Consider the following 21,447-nt stretch of genomic DNA (forward strand, 5'->3'; position numbering starts at 1 on the left):
AGCACCATTCCCTCTGCTAACCTGTTGGTCACATAGGATGAGAGAGAAAGAAACCTTCTTGTGTTATGCCACTGAGGTTTGGGGGCTCATTTGTTACTGTAGCACAGCTTAGCCTCTACTGACTACTACAGCCAGAGAAATGGATTTAGGCATTTTCAGTAAAAATATATGACCTGAAATCATGGGAGTGGACACATTCATTTAAGGAGAAAGTGTAGATGGAGAGGAAAAAGCAGCTCAGTCTAGAACTCTAATATGTTGTAACACACAATGGTTGGTGAGAGAGGAAAGCAAGGACTGTGTGGTGCCGAGGAAGCTAAGGGGAGAAAAGGGGTATAAAGATTGCACCCTTAGAGTTCATATCCTGAGTATCTGAGCAGAAGGGATGATGCTACAGTGTGCATGGACATTGCACTGGCAGTTCTGTTTTCCCTAGATTGTTGTTTGTGAGAGAGCCTGTGCTGTGACTGTTTAGAATGAAGTCATGAGTGGAGCATAGCACACTATAAAAATGCTATAAGGTTAAACTGTTTTGAGCCAGCAGGTCACAAAATCTAAGGAGTTTTTCTTTTTCTTTTTTTCTGACATTGATTTTGGGCCAGATAGATCCAACGCGGGAAGGTGTTCCTGACTCACTCGGCACTAGGTTAGCTGCTTCTCCTTGGGATTTCCACCGTGATCACATGACGCCTCTGGAGCTTGTTCTCCTGCAAGGTAAGTAAGTGTGTGTTTCCTCAGATAATCATCTCCCCCAGGACTCTCCCCAGCACTTACAATGGTATCTGCCACGAAGCAGATTGTCAGTCAGTGTTTGTTCAATGAATGAACGGCCTCGCCTGGCACCTGGCAAGATCAACTCCCACAAACATAAGGTGATAACGGTCCAGCTGTCATAAACGTAAGGTAATGAGTGTTCCTCTCAACATCCATGACCAAAGGAAGCCTCAACCTTTTGTTCAGATTCTCCACATACCTGGTCTGTGAACAAGTACTTACGGAGCGCCTGCCGTGTACCAAAAGTTGTGCTTTGAAGGAAAGAAAGGAAGTGTCTGTCTCAGCCTCTACCCTCAAGGAAGAATAATGCAGTTGAGCGGACTAGGCTAATGGCTATGAAACCATTAGAGAACAGTGTGAGACAGTAGATAGTTAATTGAAAAACTGAATGGCACAGACAGTGAGCATTATAGGAGTTTGGTAAAGGGAAGAAATAGATAAATGTGAAGTGAAATTAGATCTAGGAAAATTTCTCAGGGGAGCTCAGATCTGCAAGGCTGGGGAGGGAGACACGGAGAGGTCCTGAATCAAAGCTTCATGGATTGTGAAGGGGCAAGCGAGGAGACTCCTGAAACCAGCGGGAAGGATGTTATTGGGCAGTGGTAAGAAATGTGCTTGGAAAGGTAGGTGCAGCCAGAGTAGGAGGGATTTCAAAAGCCAGCTAACTAGTCACTTACATCATTCATTTATTCTTTCATTCATGAAATATTTACTGAGTGGCCACCGTGTACCAGGTACTAGTCAGTCTGAGGTGTGTGCCTAGTCCTTATGGGGCTTACATTTTTGATAAGAAGATAGATAATAAACACTGAAACAACACCACAGCAAAATTTCTAATTGTGATAAATGCTGTGAGTCCATTTAGGCAGGATATGGAGACACAGAGAGATGGAACCCACCATCCTCTTTCTATAGGGGAGGGTCAGGGAAGGCTTTTCGGAGGAGCTGATATTGATGAAGGGACCAAGTGACAAGATGAAGAGAAGAGTAGGTTCCTGCAAATCGAAGTGATATGACAAAGAATATTTCAGGAAGCTAGCACATAATATGGGAAAAGATGGAGAATCAATGAGGGAGCACCAAGGAAAATGATGTAATTCAGAATCTAAGATGAAGATGCTAGCAAGCTTTAGTTATGAAGTTTCCGTGTATAATTTTTTTCAACATCATCTGTGTTGGGGATTTTTATTTCCTAGATAATTGGGTCTTATAGTTTAAATGAGTAAGAAACGAGAAAACCCTCTTCTGTTTGTTCCACCCCATGTACCACACTGATGAACACCGTAGCTTGCAATCTGTTGGCAGTATTGTCATTTTCCAATGTTTTCTATCCTTTCTACCAGTAAAGGGACCCACTGCCCATCAGATAGTCCAGTGTCCTTGGAAAACAGCAAATTGAAGATCAAGGCTCTCGTGCCTATCTCATCAAAGTCAGGCCTGTGAGTATTGTCTGGCTTTGTGCCCAGTAGAAGAGGATTAGGGTTGCCAAAGCTTTGGATAATAACAAGCTCCAATCTACATAACACCTGGTCTTTACAAACCAAGTCATTATGAACGTGATCCAACTTGTCACTCCAGGGGTTTTATGGTTTCCAAATTAATCAGAGTTGTTTCTTATATATATAGAGGTTGCCTGCCCAGGTTTTCTTGTTTAGTGTGGACTGAGTGACTGCCTCTCCTGATATTGCTGTGGCTTGGTGATGTTAGAAAGTAGTAGGGAAGAAGGGATGGTCACACTCTAGATCTCTTGGTCAATAAATAGTATTGGAGGACAAGCAGCAAATAGAGGACTCAGATAACACTGGGCATGGAGGTGGAATTCTGGGAAGGGCTCAGAAACAAAGGTCTGAGAGCTGGCCAAATGAGGGGCTCATCACTCTTCTTCCAGTCCACACTACAAACACATGACAAGAAAGCAGACCCAAGATCCAGTGACTCAGGTCAAGAATTTAGGATTTTGGGTCCTAAGGTAAACACCTGGATGCCAGCCTTGGGGAGAGGTGGGAAGGAAGAAGGAAAAATGAAGAGATGGATAAGGTTTTCCAAATACCCATCAGCCTGTATAGTCCTTTCCCTTTCCATTAAGCCACCCTCATCTCTTGCCTGGACAACTGTTCCACTCTTGCTGCTTTGTTTGTCTCTGCAAAGCACGCAAGTGATCTTTGAAAAGTCTAAATTACATCATATCCCTCAGAGTTAAAACCATCCACTGGCTACAGGTTGGTAAGCCCTTTTGGCTGATGTCTACGTATACGGGATGCAGTGCATCTTAGGGGTTAAAGGTACACAGTAAAGACTGCCTGGCCAAATCCTAGCTTTGCTACTTATCAGCCATGTGCCTTTGAATACACTGCTTAAACTCTCCCTGTCTCTATTATAAAATGGCGTTGATCACAGTGCCTACCTCCTAGGCTAGCTATGATGAGTCAATAATGCTTGCAAAGAACTTAGCCTGATGCCTAAGGGCTACAACATCTTCACTAAATGTTATTTACGTCTTATCCTTTGGGTCTCAGCCTAAACATCATTTCCTCTGAGAGATCCCATCTGAGCCTAATCCTTCCTTTCTATTCCCCTCTCCTACGTTGCTTTTCCACAAAACTAGTTTCTTTTATTTTATAGGTTTATAACCATGTGTATACCAGTTTGTTTATTGTCTGACATCCCCATTCAATTGTAAACTCTGTGAGGGCAAGGACTCAGGCCGCTGCGTCCCTGGACAACCAGCATGTGATACAGTGCCAGGGACATAGCAGACATTCAACAAATATCTTGCTGAATGAATGACTGAAGCTGACGCTTCAGGACTAACTAGGTTGGGGAAGGCTATGTCCACTGGAAAAGTGCGAGCCCCTCCGAGGGACTGAGCTGGGCCAGAAGCCAGTGGAGTTCCACTACACTACTTTTCAATACATTATCTTTACGTTGTATTTCAAGATGTTGACACATCAAAATCAAATTACTGGACCAAGCTCAAACTTACATTTGTCTGCCAGGATTAAATGCTCATTTTTGGCAGGAAAAAAAATGTTCAGATTTGCCATGGACTCTCATCCAACCTGGAATTGGCCTGAAATGAATTGTGTAAACGACACAATTGTGGTTCTTCCCTTCCCCCTCCTCCCGCGTTGCCTCCCAAAGTGACTGAGCCTTTGACTCAATTCATTGCTTTAGTGGAGGGGCTAATGGGGAACTGGGCAGTGACTTCCTGGGTGGAGAGTCCAAAATCCTGGCTCAGGCTTGCATTTCTCTCTCTGATTTTAAATCAGGCTCCTTTACCTGCATGCCTTCTTTATCTCTTATTCCTTTAATTCTGATGTTTTTCTGTTTTACTTACATAGTACTTTCTCATCCAAGCTTGTTAGACTCTATGGGGAAGAAAAAAAAATTGAAAAACACACACAAAACCAAAAGGAACTCCAATGATATTTGGAGAGTATAGGGTTGCTTTCCTCTGTGGTTCCCCCTTGTCTCTCACTAGTGACTAGGTCTCAAGAGACCTTCTCCTCCAACCTCTTCTCTTCTATTGTTCTATTGTTTTGTTTCATCCTCCCTGGAAGCCTAGAGGGGATTGGAGCCTTTGGCATCTGTATATGTAGGGTTATGTGAATGTATAATCTTCAGTTTGTTCTTCACATTGCAATAGTGATCTATTCCTTACACATAATAACGACACCTATTTTTAGGGCTACATTCTTTCGTAGCCTTTCTTTGTTTACCCTCAAAGTCCCTCCCTGCCAATCTTTGCTGAAAACATCTCTTTCCCTGCCTAGGATATCCTTTCAGTGTTTCTAACCTAATCTAGATTTTGAGGGCAGTGCTTTTATTAAGAACCAAAGCTGACTCTCTTGGCAGGAAACTCATATTATCAGTAAAATGTATATTTAAAATATAAATTGGGAACTTGAGCTAGAATGGTCTGCTTTTTCCTTCTGCCAGATTTGTATGCAATTGAACAATGTTAGAGAAAGTTCAGGCAACTTACAGTATTTAACTATACTGAAATACCTTTTGTTGACATAGCACGTAAATGAAGAGTGACTATTTTGTAGTTTAAAGGAGTCAGTAAACTAACAAAAGGTAGCAATGCTTAATTCATGGTTCTTTGTATTTTAGAAATAATTTAGATTTTATTCTTATGAATTATTTATTTTTGATTTTAATAAGCCCAGTGTACAGGACATAACTGCCATGCAGCTATTACCTCTTATAATCTAGATTCAAAATACAGAAGACCAAATACAAACAATGCAACAGAGGATTAAAGTTACGCATTAAGAATGAAAATATTTTTGAGTACCATAATGATCACTGACATACAGCGAGAGGTTAAAGAGATGGGTCAGTATATCGAATTAAAATACATATTTCAACCAAATTGTTAGCCTAAAGAAAAACATAGGTATCATTGCGATTTTGTCTGAAGAGGGAGGAAGATATGTAACTATAAAGCTGTGCATAAATGGCATATTCAGAAGGAGGTCCTTGATGGCCCCTTTCCAGAAGGGTTTCAAACACAGATCTTTCTCCCATATGGATGTGTGCATGGGTTATGGTCTCAGAATGCTGTATCGCTTCTGGGTGGGAGGACTGAAATTGGGGAAGCCAGGACGTAACAGTTCAGGAAGACAGAAATGTTTTTCTTTGGCTGTTGTTCCTGAAGTTACATAAAATGAGACTCATTGGCTATTGATCTGTACATATTGAGATTAAATAAAACATAATGGACCAGTTTCTCTTTCCCCAGGCTCAGGGGACTGACATTTTATTTCTTGGGAGTAATAAATCATGGTCTTGGATTTGGGGAAATATTCTAGGATCTGGATGGCAGCTGATTTAAGACAGTGATGTCAGAAAGAAGGGCAAAACCTAGAGTGTGGTGCCAGTGTTCGCTGGGAGCATAGCAATTGCTGTTTAAAATATTAAGTAAGGTGGGTTCTCTTTCCAGCTTTCAGAATCCAGTCCCATAGCTAGATGGATCTGAACCCCTCACAATCATATTCATGTTTCCCTGTCCAATGGTACTTACATGCTTTTAATTTTCTTCCCTGTGACAACCCTAGCTGCTCTACTTATCTCTTAAATCTAATTTGCGCTGTGACATCAAGCTTTAATTTTCTCAGGATTATTTTGCTTCTTTTTAAGCACCCGTGGTGTGCCAAGCATTGGATCAAACAGAAAAGATACAATCCCTGCTGTCGCTGGCTTCACACATTTAAAGAGATATGACAGGCAAAATATCCTGTAATTAGTAATATGTAGTCCTCATGCTCCCCCTCCTTTTCCCTTTTGAAGAAATTTCATCTCTCTAAACAAAATCAAGAAGTTTCCTAGACCGTAGGTGTCAGAAACCGGGAGGGTTTGGAACAAGTGTCAGAGAGTAAGCAAAGGACTCTCAGAGCTGTGACTGCACCCAGCCTGCCCACGTGCTCTCTGCACTCCTGCCTCACCTGGTCGGACTTCTCTCGCCTTCTCCCCCAGCCCAGCATCCACCGCCCAGTTGCCGTAGACGCTCCCTCCCCTCCCCCACCCACACGAAGCGCAGCCCCCTCCCTGCCTTCTGTGTCCTGGACAACAAACCTTTTCAAAAAAGAAGCCAGAGCTGGGGGTTTTCCCAGGCTTTGGGCGGCGTGGGCTGACAGTCACTGGAAGCCTGTCAACAGAGGCATGTCCAGGCAGGTGCGGACTCAGCTTCTGGCGTTCCCCTCGAGTTATCCCCAGTTTTCCCCGTTTTTCTTTTTTCCCACGTATCCCGCTAGAATCTTCTTTGTCTTTTCCCCTGTTAAACTGAAGCCCTCTCGCGCTCGGGGACTGCAGAGGAACGCCAGGCTACGGATGGGATCTGCGGGTTTGATGGGTCTGCGTGTGTATGTGTGTTGGGGAGAGGTTCGAGGTTTTAAATGGGGAGTAAAGCACCCCTACGCTCTTTTTCCCTCCCTCTTTCCTACCACTTCTTGGATACCCGAGGCGCAAAGCGCTCGCCCCTGGCCCCGGCCATCAGAGGCTTAGGTACCCCAGGCTCGGGCCAGCTGGGGAGTCCCTTCATCCGGTCCGCATCTGCACCCCGAAGCTTCAAAGTTGCGGAAAACAGTCGCAGGAAGCGGAGGAGCCGAGCCTGAGGCCAGGGCGCCCGCGGCTCTCGTCCGGGGAGCAGGGCTGAGCGGAGGGTCCGGCGGGTGCACGCGCTGGGCGGAGGGGTGGAGGAGGTGGGGCGGCGGGGGGCGGGGGGAGGAGGAGGCAGAGGGGAGGAGGGAAAAGCGAGGGGAGGCGGGGCGCAGCTGCCGGGGGAGGCGAGGCGCAAGGTAGCTCCCCGTGGCCCTCGCCCCGCGGCTCCCGGGGACGCACCAGACAGCCAATGGCAGCGCAGAGGTGTACAGCAGATGGCGTCCGACTGCGCCGTGCCTTCCTCCTCCTCCTCCTCTTCCTTCAGTGCTGAGGAGCCAGAGTCGCCGCCGGGTTGCCAGACGCTGGAATGGGTGGTCTCCCGACGCACACCACCATCTTTCTTGCGCTCGGGAAGCTCGGGGCTCGGCGGCTCCCAGAGGCTGCGGCGGCGGCTCCGGCGAGGCGGGTGAGTGCGGCCGCGCTGCGTCCGGAGCAGGGGATACCCGACCCCTGGCCGGCGCGGGCGAGAGGTGGCAGCGGCCCGGAGAGGGGGGCGGGCCGCGGGCGCAGACTTTGCTCTTTCCCCCTGGGCAGTCTCCCTCACCCCTTCTCTCGGCCAGACGCTGGAACTTGCGAGCGGAGCTTCCTGGACGCCTCTGGCTTGAGGCTGAGGAAAGGACGGACTGCCGGGCGCAGCGTGCGGAGTCCCCTGGGTTGGGAAGGCGGAGGGACCCCACGCAGAGACTTGGGCACAGGCCGCCGGCAACGCGACCGAGCCTTAGGTTTGGGGCAGCAGGAGCCCTGTTCCCTTCCAGCTTATTTTGTGGGTACTGGTGAGGGGAGCTAGGGAGTCCCCTGTCCTGCTTCGGCAGCCTCTGATCCTAGGAGGGGAGGGCGGGGAGTTCTGCGGGCTTTGCAAACAGGTTGACTGAGGGTTCCCTTTCCGTAGCAAATCTGCTCGTGGGCATTCTGGCCATTCAGTGCGCCTGGAGGATAGCCGAGCAAGCCCAGAAGTTTTGCAGCTTCCTCTGATTTATCAGCGGAGTGTCAGGAGGCTGCAACAACAGTTTACATTTCTAGTGTCCCCTCGTGGGGCGAGAGGCGAGCTGGGGAGAATGGGTCTTGCAGTTCTGGCATTGACACCACGCTGTTTATCAAGAGAAAACTGGGAACAGGGCACAAGAGTGAGGGGCATGGAGGAGGACGCGCGCAATTTCTAAAGCATCACCCATAGGCTCCTGTCACCTTTCCTTTCTAACACTTCTGTGGTATTAAAGTTTCTTGAATATGCAAATGAACCTTCCGCTTTCTGAAGTCCGAATACTTTGAGTCTTGAAGTTGGAAAGCTTCTGGTGTGTGTGTTTGGGGAGGAGGCGTTAAGCTCTCCATCTCTTAAATACAAGGAAAAAAACTTCAATTCCGGGAAGGGCGCGTGATCTAATGATACTTTTTCTTGGAATTATTCTGAGCATCCCTTAAGAACTATTACAATTTAATTCCGTTTGGTCAAGGTGGAAGTGACTAAGATTATGTACGTTGGCATGTTCTGTGGGAGACGCCAGAGTTATTTGGTGCCCTGTTCATTTACAGGGTGGTCGGCTGGCAGTCTGCCATTTCCCACCTTTACAGTGCATTCGTGGTTTTGTAAATGACAACCTGGCTTCTTGGTGTTTTTCTGGAGTGCACCTGGAGGTGCTATGTTATCATGGAAATGGTAACCCGTGCAGGCAGGGTACATGCCAGCCATGCTCTGGTGTGTGTGTATATGAGTGTGTGCACGTGTGCACATGTGCATCTGGAGTTTCCTTTTGCCAGACAATCTTTGGATGTCAAAGTGATACATGTATCTCCCAGGACAGTAATGGTTTCTTGGGTAACTGGGAGGTGGTGATCTCTAGGGAAGCCTTTTTGTGCTGTGGACTATACTACAGCTGATGGTTAAGGCTTTGTGAAAGCCACCTAGGATGTTCCTAACCAAATCAAGAAGTCCTATCTAGTGGTAAGAGAAAAGCTCCTGCACTTGTGGGTGGAAAGCTGTATAAAGTATCTGTCTTGAGGCTTCATTCTGATGCACTGTTGTTTACAAACCTTGATGCCGTTAATACCAGCAGCCTTCTTTTAAAACGTAATATGACCAGTTTTCTGCTTTCTGTGGGTAGATGAACTGGAGGGGTAGATTGGAAGACACCTAAAATTGACTTCTTACAGTGCCTGGGCATTGAGTTTTTCTTACCTACCTGCTGGATAGGTGAGACTAAAAATAGAAACTCTTCTTCATGCGAATTTTAGTGAAAAAGAATTCTGAAGATAATTCTCCTAATCCTATAGCAACATATGCAGATACAATTGTTGATTTCAGAAATGTGGGATGGGATGTTTGCTCATTCCCACAAACAGTCCCAGCTGCTCTGAACACCTCCAAACCGTTCAGACTTCTGAAGATTTGAGATTCACCCACGGTGAGTACTTGGAGATGTGTAGTCTAGGAAATGTTTGCCGCTGGTAGATTTTGATAGTCCATTTTGAGGGTTCATAATAAGTTGGCTTACTTTATATATACATTAATATTTAAGTCAGTGCTTGAAAAGTTATCTTTACAGTGTTTCCTAGTCCTCAGTACCCCTCAGCACCCCCTTCCCCCTATTGTTTTTAAGAAAGTTGTTGCTTGTTAAATAGTTGAAGGGCTAAGAAACAGACTGTTAGATGGGTAGACAGTAATTACTGATGATAAAAACAGGATAAACACAGACTCCACTGTTTGAGGATTGACATTAATAAATTGGCAACTTAAGGTGCCTCTCTGTTCTGTGGTGAGTGTGCCTGTTGAGAGAATGAAGGTAAAGAATTTGAGAAAAATGGTACCGCTAAAATGTACTTCATCAGAAAGGCTCTGAAGGACCTTGTCTTCTTGCTGCAGGTGCTGTTTCTGAAGGAATAATTCTTTCATTAATATGTTTCAGAAAAAGTTTGTCCTTAAATAACAGACTGAATAAACAGAATAAAAAGATAAGAGCTAGGTTAGTGGAAGGGGAGTGTCCAAACAAGACAAATTCCAAGGCATGGAACTCATTTTGATTATACTTCACAAACTGAAGCTGAAGTCATTTGATTCTTTCAAAGAAAAGAAAAAAAAAACTTGCCCAAACTGCAGTTTTGCTGTGTTACACTCCTTTATAAAGATAATGCAGGAAAGTAATGACATCGTTTCAAAAGTTTGAATAGAATGATGAAGAACAGTTGACTGGTCCTATTGAGTTAAGAGTAGAAATGACAAATGAGATAGTATATGAAGCACATGATCAAGACAAACTGATTAAAAGAGTCTAAGCAGTGACAGCTCTACTTGGTGGAGAAAAGTACAGCACGGTTAACAGCACAGCTTTAGGGACACTACAGGCGAACGATAAAGGATGGGTCTTTGACTAACTAGAGGCTATTACAATATCAACAGTTATTTACATGAGCTACTTTAACATCCTTTTGGATTGTTTGAATATGAATTGCATGTAAGTGCTTTATGTTTTTAGGAGACGTTTTTCCCGGAATATAACTATAAAAGAAGCAGCCGCATTCACTTTAACACGAGGCGGCTTCCTAAATATAACCCAGGTCCTTAATTTAGTGCTGTTAACAGAATTAATATCCAAGTGATAATTAACACCTTAAACCCATGAAAGTAGAAGGATTTTTTAAACTCCACTTTTAATTCTAGATATTTTAGAAACTGTGAGTTTGAATGCGATCAGTGTTCTGCAGATGTGAGTGTGTGGCACCCTTGCTCCAAGGTGATAAGCACTGTGTTCACCCTTCAAAATTTCTCGTTAATTGGGATTATTTTGTTGATGTTTCGACTAGCGTTTTCATGGATGGTTATTTATAAGCGCTAACAGTAGCTGTTGGTGAAAGAAAGCCAGAGGGGATTAGGTGCAGTTCCCTGTCAGTTGGTACGTAGCTTTTGACTGAGGAGGAAATAGGGATCACAGTCCTTGAATCGTAGGATTACACTTTCATCCTGAGCCGTGTTGCCTGGAGTGGGCCAATTAAGCAAAATACAGATATTTGGTTATTTTGATGGGTTGTAATCCACTCATTATTTATTATGGGGATTCCATAGCTTCTTGATCAAGCAATTCATTTGAAGGGGAAAATAGACTATTAGTGAAACCCAATTACTCCATGTCTTTTGGTCCATTTCTAAAACCAGTCCTGGAGATACTGTAAAATAGAGCATCTTCACTGCCGGCTAGGGTGCAGGCTTATTGCCGGGATGGAGAGGTCAACCCAAGCTTGGTTTGTAAACTGAACAGTTAAGTCATCCAGCACATATAAAAACTACTACATTTTAAGAGTATGGATATGCTCTTGGGATGCATAAAACACAGTTCATTTAACATTTATTCATCCCAGCTTTTGGTCAGTAGGTAATTTGCAGGGTTTTTTTTTTTTCTCTGTGATGTAGGAATCTGTAGAATTTTTTGAAATGAAAAAAAAGAGGTCTTCCTATTAGAAAAAGTTGGACACTGAGCTAAATGTGAAGATCGGTGAAAATGCAGAGATGTTTTCTACGTGGAATAAAGGCAATCATTGTTGAACTTAGGTATTTTGTAGCAGGGGGCATGATGCTTGCTTTTGATTTTGCCTCTCTAGGTATATTTTAATTATGAGCCTCTTGTAATTAAATATGCTGCAGCTAAAAACAGTATCTTAAGTAACTAATGCACAGATGATCCTTCAGTGCCTTGACTGGAGAGAAAGAAGCTGTTTGCTGCGTTCCACTTGTCTGCGTGAGGGTTAGCTGCACATTTGTGCCCTAGTGTTACGTTAGTGAACAGCTCATTACTTCTGGAAGAATCGCAGTGTTGAGAAAAGCTCTCAACTTCATGGGACTCAAGCACCATTGCCTTGGTCTTAGACTGTAGTTTTGGAGTGATGCATATTTGAATTTTGGGTTCTTTCAGGTGGTTATTTTTAAAACCATACCATGTAACACACACAAAGGGAAGATTTTAATTATGGTAAGACTAAGGCTTATAGTAATCTCTCCTTACAGAGTTTGCTCCTGGGCGTTCCCCTATTGATTTCTGCCTTTCGTGCGTACATTAGACATATGCTGGGTGATTTGGCTGGTGTACACTGATACAGCCTTACTGGTTGTAAAAATATTGAAATACTTGTATACCAGTAGGTAAACGGATGCCATTCTGAGCCCTGTGAAGGCCCCCCTACCACCTCAGTCCTATGGCCATGACACCTCTTAGATCATCTCTTGTTACAGCCAGTAAGACAGTCACCAACCACTTGGTGTGGCGGGGCGATGTTGGGGGTGCTGGGGATCTGCCCCAGGGAGGGGGACGCTGTTCTGATTGGTTAGTGATTGAGCCCTACCACTCAGTAAATATTTTTGGTATCCATCCCTTGATGCTTTTACTCATAACATGAATAAATGCAACCACTGGCATTATCGAGTAGTTGAACATGAAATCTATTTAAATTTACATTTTACTTTAAGTTTAACATTTATATCTGTTAAAAAACACTTTAATGTTATTATTTGCATATATTTATATTACCAAAGAGCCCAAAGAACCTAGACCTCTTTTAGTTGAGTCATCAATTCCTATAAAGCCACACTACGTTCAGTGTAATTTGTCCCCCCCACCCCCGCTGGCCCCCAAACCATCACTAGGCATAGGAAGTCGTACTCTTGGTACGAGGCAGAGCCCAGCTTCTGACCCAGTCACCTGCTGTAGCAGTACGTCCTTCTGCCCCACAGCTGTCTCAGACCACTTAATTAAAATCTGTGTGTGTGGGAGTAGTTCAACAAGTCTTTTTTCTTTGAGGGAAAAAGTAATTATTTTTTCCATCTCCATTTCTGGTCTTCAGAATTAACTCAATTTATTTTGTATCGACTTCCATTCATTTTTGTGATTCAGTATTGTTAACGGGGCTTCATTGCACCTGAACTAACACATTCTGAGCTAGAATATCTTCTTAGCCAATGAGGGAGAGGAAGGGGATGGTGATGACCTTGCAGACTCTGTAAGGAAAGTTCTTTGGTGCTTTCTCTTGGATCTTTTCTAGTTAAAATGAAACACTACTGAATGGGCCCTGAAAAACACAACTTACATGTCTTTTTTGAACAGAAAAAAATGGCGTTCCAGGTCTCATATCCAGTTTACTCACAACAGCCATTAACTTTCTATTACCCACCTTCCACTATCAGGCCTGTCTCCCTTAAGTCACCCACCCGCAAGACCCACACCAATTTCAAAAGACCGCAGTTGTTTCTTTCTCCACCACAGGCCCCGTTACCCAAATCCTACCTGTTAGTCAAGACCCAGTTTTAATTATACTTCCACTGAGCTTTCTCTGGTTATGCCCTCTTTCTGTCCGAACAACTCAGGTGGTAAATTCTAATTTTAATGTTTGATCGAATCTATTTTCTTATTAGCATCTACTTGTGCAGTTCTGATAGTAAAGGACTTGAATGAGGAAGAGCACCACTCTCTGCTGAGAATTCTAGAACATGTTAGAGAGGAGAGTGTGATGGACAGCAGGGTGACAATAGCCCTTTGAGGATCTCTGGGGCAAGACTTAGCAATATCCGGGAAGACAACAAGAATGGCTACCAGTTACTGATTATCTACGACAGCCTGCGTACCAGGCTAGGTGCCTTAGAATCAGCATGTCTGATCCTTTTAATAATGTTGCACAGTGGTTTCCATTATCTAGCCTCATTTTTCATACTAAAAAGGGAAGCTGATGGACCTTAGGCACATGGTGTAAAAGAAGCCACCAGTGCAGCTGGTAAACCACAGCATCAAAATTTGCAACTCAGGCTGTTGCTCTGCAAAACCCATTGGGCTTCTGATACACCAGACTGCCTTGGAGCCTAAAGTTTGGGTCAGCAAGTTTAATCTTAACTTCTACTGGAATACAAGAGTGTGTGTGCGCGCACACAAACACACACAACACAACACACATACAAGCACTGATGCTCGCCGTCTGTCAGAGCTTCCACACACGATGGAGGATGGAGATGACTGACAGGAAGAGCATTGCTGAATCACTTCTACCTGGGGGTAGACATGTCATTTGGAAATAGGGAAAGAGCTGCATTTTCACTTGGCACAGACCTTATACGTGAAGATTACAAACTCTTAGAATTGTAAAGAGCTTGAGATGTTTATGTATGAAAGTGGGCTTCCTGAGGAACCACTGGAAGATTCAGAAAACCCAGACAGCAGGGAGGGTATAGTTCAGTGGTGGAGCATGTGCTTAGTGTACACGAGGTCCTGGGTGACTCCATTAAAAAAAAAATCCAGACATGCTTAGGAAATCCGTATCATATTCCTTTTCATTAATGGCTTATCATTAAGATAGAACTGTTTCGCTAAATACTCGAATATGCAAAGCATTAGCTTTTGAAACTGGCACAAAGAGCAGGAAAAGGGGAAAACTAGTTTTCAGACGTGACTGGGAAGGTTGGCAGTGGCCTTGGCCACTCCTGTGATTGGGCTGAGCCATCTGCTCAGGTTTGTGTCCTTGTCTGTCTTTGCTCCATGTGCCTCCCGACAGCAGGGTGTCCTTGGTCAAAAGGGACACCTTTGATAAGAAGAGAAGGGTGGTTCTTTGGTGAAGCATGTATGATAAATCACGTTTTTGAAGATCAGTTTCTTAAAGGGGTTTTGCTGGATCAGCACTAGGTCTCTTGACATGAACTTCCATGGGAATATATAATATCCTCATTTCCAACCAAAGTCTTTCAACAATTTCTATAGAAATGTGTTGGAATATGACCAGTTTCTCTCTTTGCCTCTGGCACAGTCATACTCACAAGATTCAAAGTTGTAAAGAGAGGTTTTTTACTCATTCCAGGAATAAACTTTTTCACATTCAGAGAAGTCTAGAAATGCCATAGGCTTTCTTAAGGAAATCGGAGTTCCCCATCTTTGGGGGGTTCAAACAGAGAACTAGCACATACATGTCATGGTGATCTGCAGAAAGGATGTGTGCCCGGGATAGTATTAACAAATTTATTGAGCATATACTATGTACCAGATACTGTTCTACGTATATTACTTTATGAAACCCTCTCAAAATCCTTGGAGTTGATTTTTTTTAAATTGAAGTATAGTCAGTTTACAATGTTGTGTCAATTTCTGGTGTACAGCATAATGTTTCAGTCATACATGTACATATGTTTTCATATTCTTTTTTGTTATAGGTTACTACAAGATATTGAATATAGTTCCCTGTGCTATACGGTATAAACTTGTTATCTATTTTATATTCATTAGTATCTGCAAATCTCAAACTCCCAATTTATTCCTTCCTGCCCTCTTTACCCTCTGGTAGCCGTAAGTTTGTTCTCTATGTCTGTGAGTCTGTTTCTGTTTTGTAAATAAGTTCATTTGTGTCTTTTTTTATTACACCTATAAGCAATATCACATAGTATTTTTCTTCCTTTTTCTGGCTTACTTCACTTAGAATCTCCAAGTCCATCTATGTTGCTGCAAATGGCCTTATTTTATTCTTTTTTATGGCTGAGTAGTATTCCATTGTGTAACTGCTTTATCCAGTCATTTGTTGATGGGCATTTAGGTTGTTTCCATGTCTTGGCTGTTGTAAATAGTGCTGCTATGAACATTGGGGTGCATGTATATTTTTGAATTAGAGTTCCCTCCAGGTACATGTGCAGGAGTGGGATTGCTGGATCATATGGTAAGTCTATTTTTGTTTTTTAAGGAACCTCCATACTGTCCTCCATAGTGGCTGCACAAATTTATATTCCCACCAACAGTGAAGAAGGATTCCCTTTTCTTCACACCGTCTCCAGCGTATATTATTCGTAGACTTTTTAATGATGGCCATTCTGACTGGTGTGAGGTGATATGTAGTTTGATTCGCATTTCTTGATTTCTTTTTGGTTATTAGTCCCATTTTATAGATGCAGAAACTGTAAGTTACTTGCTCCAGGTCAGTCTCTGTTGCCATCTGGATACTAATTCTAGAGCAGCACCATTTGATAGAACTGAAATGCAAGCAGCAAATACAATTCCCATATGCAATCTTACATTTTCTAGTAGCCACATTCTAAAAAAGGGGAAAAAAAGCATTAAAGTTTGTTTAATACTATATTTTATTGACTGATCTATTTAGAATATTATTTCAAAATGTATCAATTATAAGAAAATTATTAATGAGATGGTTTAGATCTTTGCTGTACCAAGTCTTTAAAATCCAGTCTGTAATTTGTACTTACAAGCACATCTCAATTCAGACTAGCCAGTTTTACGTGCTTAGTAGCCCATGCGGCTGGTGGCCACCATGTGGGACATGACCAGAACCCGGACTATGAACAGTTCCACTCTTCTGCTGTCTGTTGGCTACCAAGTTTCCTTCCATGGCGTCCACCGTCAGTCTGCCTATGTGAGTCCATTCAGCTGGTTATTAATTTTGCCCATAAATACTAGCATGAATAATCTCTCTCAAAAAAATTAAAGCACTTCCGTGACTTTTTTTCAGGAACACATTTACTTTTAAAACCTGTAAGATAGGAAGATTTCTCCGTATCTGTCTGTCAAAAAATGAATCCCATCTGCCTTTCGCTTGGAGAAGATGGAGCATTTCCAGATTGCCCCCGCTTTCCAACTCTTCACGTGCGTCATGAAATCACCGCCCGCTTCTTGCATCCAGGCTAAACAATCCCAGTGTTTTTCGCTGTTTATCGTGTTTTGTTTCCACTGGTTTGCTGGTGTATACCTGTAGCCTGATGCATGTGAGGTGGGCACAGCCAACAGCCTGCTTCTCTCTAGTGAGAATGAGAAGGGAGAAAATAACCTTTATGGAAGAGTGGACTTAACCAGAATTTCTCATTGACGCTTGATGCATGTTTCTCAGTCCTCTGACTGTATTTTTAAGATTCCTGCAGTCGGAAATGACATGCGGCCCACCAAAGGGATGTTTCTGATCCAATTGTAGTAATTTCGGGTAAGTTTGATTCATTGCTTGGCAGGTAGCATTCTTCTCAGTGATCTGAAGGGCTTTTCTCACGTTGAATTTCTGACAGTCACCGACCCTCTGGGCTGTGGCATGTTTCAGTTGAAAAGGCAGAATGTGACATGCCTTTCATTGCATGGAAAGCTTGAAAAAACTCCTGTGTCTTCCTTGTAAGTGCAACCTCTAGTTCGCTGTACATGATAGTGTGAAACACTGTAATAATTCCAGGTCTTTTCTGGGGGATCAGGGGGTGGTGGGGAGCATATTACGTGTGTAGCTTAAATTGGACTTTAGTTGCTTATGAAAAGAAACATATTAAGAACACAGCTTCAGTTGGAAAGAAAAAAACAGCTAAACTTCATTGGGAGGAATTTCCTTGTGTCATCTCATACTACGTGCATGAATATCAGATATCATGTGGATTATAGAGTTGGTGGAATTAAAACATACTATTTGTGGACATAATATATCCCCAGTGGAGCTTATCTTTCAGGTTTTGTTTTGTTTTTTAAACTAAGCTGTCATCACGCGGCAAGACAAACCAATGGCAAATGCAAGACGCATTTATTTGTGAGCTGTGTGAATAAATTCGAAGAGTATTTGCTGAGCGCCTGCTGTATCTGTGACACAGAGCGGATGAAAGCAAATATAGGATCCTAGCCTTGATTTCCAGGAATTTGCCGTCTAACTGGTGAGATATTGTTGCCGGCTCATGTAGCCAGTATCCAGGTTCTTGGCCCGTTCCAGAAAGAATTCAGAGACAAGACTCGGAAGTTAAAAAAGTAAAGTGGGGATTTATTAAGGGCGGGATAGTACACTCTCAAGGGGAGCGCGGCAGGCTCAGGTGATCAGCTGCCCTGGTTTCTTTGGCAAGTTGGTTACACAGAGTGTAGAAATGAATGAGTGGAATATTCATTGGGGTGGGAAGAGTTTGGGGTCATATTTCCTGATTTTCGTCCCAGCTCCACCTTCCTGAAGGCAGGAGGTCGTTTTCGTCCTTAGTCTGGATCGGAAGTGTCATGGCGTGGGTGCATGAAGAGTACTTCTAATTTGCAAGGCTAATTTTATTGAAATGAGGGCATAATGAGCAAAGTTCACATTCGGACACTGGAGATTCCTGCCTTTTCCCATCTTTCTTTGTTGGCCTCCAGACCACTTGTCACCCCAAAATATGTCATCGCTTATCAGTCTGCAGGTTCCTGCTTTTCTTTCTCTATCCACGGACCCAGTGCTTACATGATGTATGGTTTCCTGCATTTGGCCTGTGCCCCTCCTTTTGGCCCAGTTCCTGCCATTTGGCCTGCGTCCCCCTTTCTCTGCTCATATCTAGCTATCTGCCTGTTCTAACAATACTACATGTGCATCCTCTGCCCTTGGCAGACCCAAATCACCTTATTTATATATGTCTGGTTCTCTTACTACATATGAACTCTAGAAACACAGAGAATGCATTTTGTATTTGTATCTTCAGTATTTTGCAGAGAATAACTGAATAATAGGTATGTGTTGGATTAGAGGAAAGTGGTACAGTAATTTTTATTTCTACATGTGAATTAAAGTATGGCTATAGTGCTGTTTAGAATGGGACCATCTGTATCAGAATCTCTTTTTCAATAATGAAGACAAATCACTTCCAGTCCCAAGCCCTTTGCTGCTCCTCTAGCTGGATCTGCTCTGCTGACTCCAGTAGGTGATGGCTAACAGCTCAGCTGCCATTGAAAAAAGTTGGTGTTATCCTGAACGAAGTGTGGGCCTCTTTTCTCAACATGCCAGGGTCGTATCATAATTCACCCTCAGTCGCAGACCGATTTACTGTACCAAAAAAAATTCTGTTTTGTTTTGAGGATGAAGAACCTTGACATTCATTCATGTTAAGCAATTCTTGGAAGTATGCCTACAGGAGGTGGGGGGCAGGGGGAGACAAAATTCTGTTTACATATGTCTGCCTAGGGCTTCCAATGACTATTGAAGAATATAGTGCTGAACAATCCCAGAATCACTTAGTATTTGTGAACAAAAGAGATCAGCGAAAAATTAGCAAGTCTATGTAACCTACAGAACAGGAGTTGCCTTTGAACATCCCATCAAGTGCCTAGAAAATGCTGCTTTGCTAGTGTGGCTATTTAAGCCAGTTACAGAAGAGCTGATATATACAGTGAGGACATCAGATCACCGGGAAGACGTTTCTTTAGCATTCTGCATGCAAGGACTTCAGTCCACTTTGATAGATTAATTCTTCCCAGCCTACCAGGTTCCTCAGGGAGAATATTAGCCAGTAAAGAACACTGTGTTTCTGTGATATGCCTTGTACCGTCCTTGGCCCAGGGGGATGTACAGCCGTACCCAGGAATTGGCCATTCCCTTCAGGAGTTTTCATGGAGTTCATGTGGAGGTAGGAGAAAAAAAAAGGAGGGATACCTCAAAGATAAAAATTGCATCTGTGGAGTTTGATAGATTAGTAGATTCAGCATTGGAAGGAAGAAATTGAGCTCCCTGTCACCTTATGTATTATTACAGTTTTTGCAACATTATTTCTGATTCTGGCTCATATAGGCTAGTGTTTAAGACTGGATATGTGTATTTTCTTTAATATAAAATCTTACTTTGTTTCGTAAAGTCTGTGGTTTAAGAAGGCTCTTCAAGATTCATTAAAACCAACAATAAACTCCCCTGCAGCCTGGGAATGTGGGCAGAATGATTTATCCATGGTTTACTGGTCTGCATAGAACTTGATCTGATTCTCAAACTCTTTGTTTTGAAAACTCGTGATGCTCACAGTCTAAATAAAGTGAGACCCAAATCCTTATAATCTAAGGTAAACAGTTTTGTTCAGCACACATCAGTGTGGTGGGGAGATGTACACCGGGACAGAATTATCCATTGACTTGGCAACAAGGTTGGCAAGCATAGATGTTTGGGAAATGACTACAAGATAAAAGCATCTGAAATAGCCAAGTAGTCAATCAGCCTCAAGAACTGAAAGCTAAGAGATGCTTAAAATAGTATGAAATCATTTATACTCTGAAGGTTAGGAACTGAACATAGGATGATGGAAATTTGGTAGGGCATGCATGTGACCACAAACACACAGATGCACACCCTAAAGGAAACGAGCACATCTTTAAGAGATAGGAAAGTGATAGCAAATATAGGACGAGAAATGACAGGAAGAGAGGGAAGAATAGGCAAACAGTTCCCCTGAAGTGGATAAGCATTCTTAGCTCTTGGGACCAGACGTGTGCTTAGAAATAGCTTTCCACTGAAACCAAAGAATGAGACTATTAGGAAGGGGTGGAAGGAAAGCCTTGGGAAAGAAAGCACACCCTTGGTTCTAAAGGTCAAGCCAGTTGTAATGGAGGGAGAAATCTGTAACCCAGTCAGATTATGCATTATCCTGGATTTAGAAAAACTATGAACAGGAACAACAGAAAAAAATGGGAGAGGTATGAAGAAATGGTTGACATAGTAAAATTTAGTGCTCTGTATAATGTACCATCAGAAGTTCATATATGGATGTACAATGGAATACTCCTCAGCCATAAAAAAGAATGAAATCATGCCATTTGCAGCAACATGGATGGACCTAGAGATGATCAGACTAAGTAAGTCAGACAGAGAAAGACAAATACCATATGATATCACTTATGTGTGGAATTAAAAAAAATGCCACAAAAGAACTTGTTTACAAAATGGGAACAGACACATAGACATAGAAAACAAACTTACGGTTACCAAAAGGGGAAGGAGAGAGGAGGGATAAATTAGGAGTTTGAGGTCCGCAGATACAAACTACTGTATATAAAATAGATAAACAGCAAGGTTCTACTGTAGAGCACAGGGAACTGTATTCAGTATCTTGTAATAACCTATAATGAAAAATAACCTGAGAAAGAATATATATATATAAACGTATAATAGAGTCACTATGCTGTATACCAGAAATGAACGCAACATTGTAAATCAACTATACTTCAATAAAAAGAATGTATTTTATATACAAGCCCAGGACTTGTTCCGTTTAAAGAAAAGAATCTACTGTTGAATCCCTTTCCAGTTACCTCCTTATCTCTTGCCTTTTCTTTCCAGTTGTACTTTCTTAAACTAGTAGAACTTGCTCAGTGTCTCCACCATGCATTCACTCCTCAAATCACCTAGTCCGAATTCTTTCCCTACCCCTCCAACTGAGATAGTGCTTGCCAAGTTATGAATTGCTTCCCAGTTGTCAAATCCAAGGGACATTTCCCAGTCTCTTCTTATTGTGATGATTAAAAGAAAAATCCTAGTGCATTAGAGAAGCCAAGAATGACTTGGCAAAGTTCCCACCCTCTTACCATTTGGATTCTCTGTTTTAAAACTGCCAAAATAACTACTGAAGATTTAGACAAGCAAAGTGGGTAATTTTGGACTAAATGGAAACTGGAGAAGATCGAAATGTACGACACTTTGCCAAAATGAATAGCTCCAAAATAAAGTGGAAATGGGAATATTAGCCTTTGGAAATTGAGGAAGACGTGGGGAAGTAAGAGACAATTTAACTTAAGGGGAGTGGGTATAGCTCAGTGGCAG

The 21,447-nt window shown here is 42.8% G+C and overlaps 1 protein-coding gene across 6 annotated transcripts in view; it reads left to right on the forward strand.

The window, feature by feature from the left end:
• The first annotated feature begins 651 nt into the window (after positions 1-651).
• Positions 652-21,447, forward strand: part of THSD7B (thrombospondin type 1 domain containing 7B) — a 760,456-nt gene continuing 739,660 nt past the window's right edge. For 4 of the 6 annotated variants that reach the window (XR_012072540.1, XM_015243953.3, XM_072960905.1 and 1 more), the window contains exon 1: positions 7,126-7,345. The gene's annotated coding sequence lies outside the window, so the exon portion shown is untranslated. Of the gene's footprint in view, positions 715-2,117; positions 2,214-7,125; positions 7,346-9,258; positions 9,339-21,447 lie in introns of those variants that run through there. The other 2 variants (XM_072960903.1, XM_072960904.1) reach the window with 2 other exon arrangements.

This window comes from Vicugna pacos, chromosome 5 (genome assembly GCF_048564905.1).
Source record: "Vicugna pacos chromosome 5, VicPac4, whole genome shotgun sequence".
NCBI classification, from domain to species: domain Eukaryota; kingdom Metazoa; phylum Chordata; class Mammalia; order Artiodactyla; family Camelidae; genus Vicugna; species Vicugna pacos.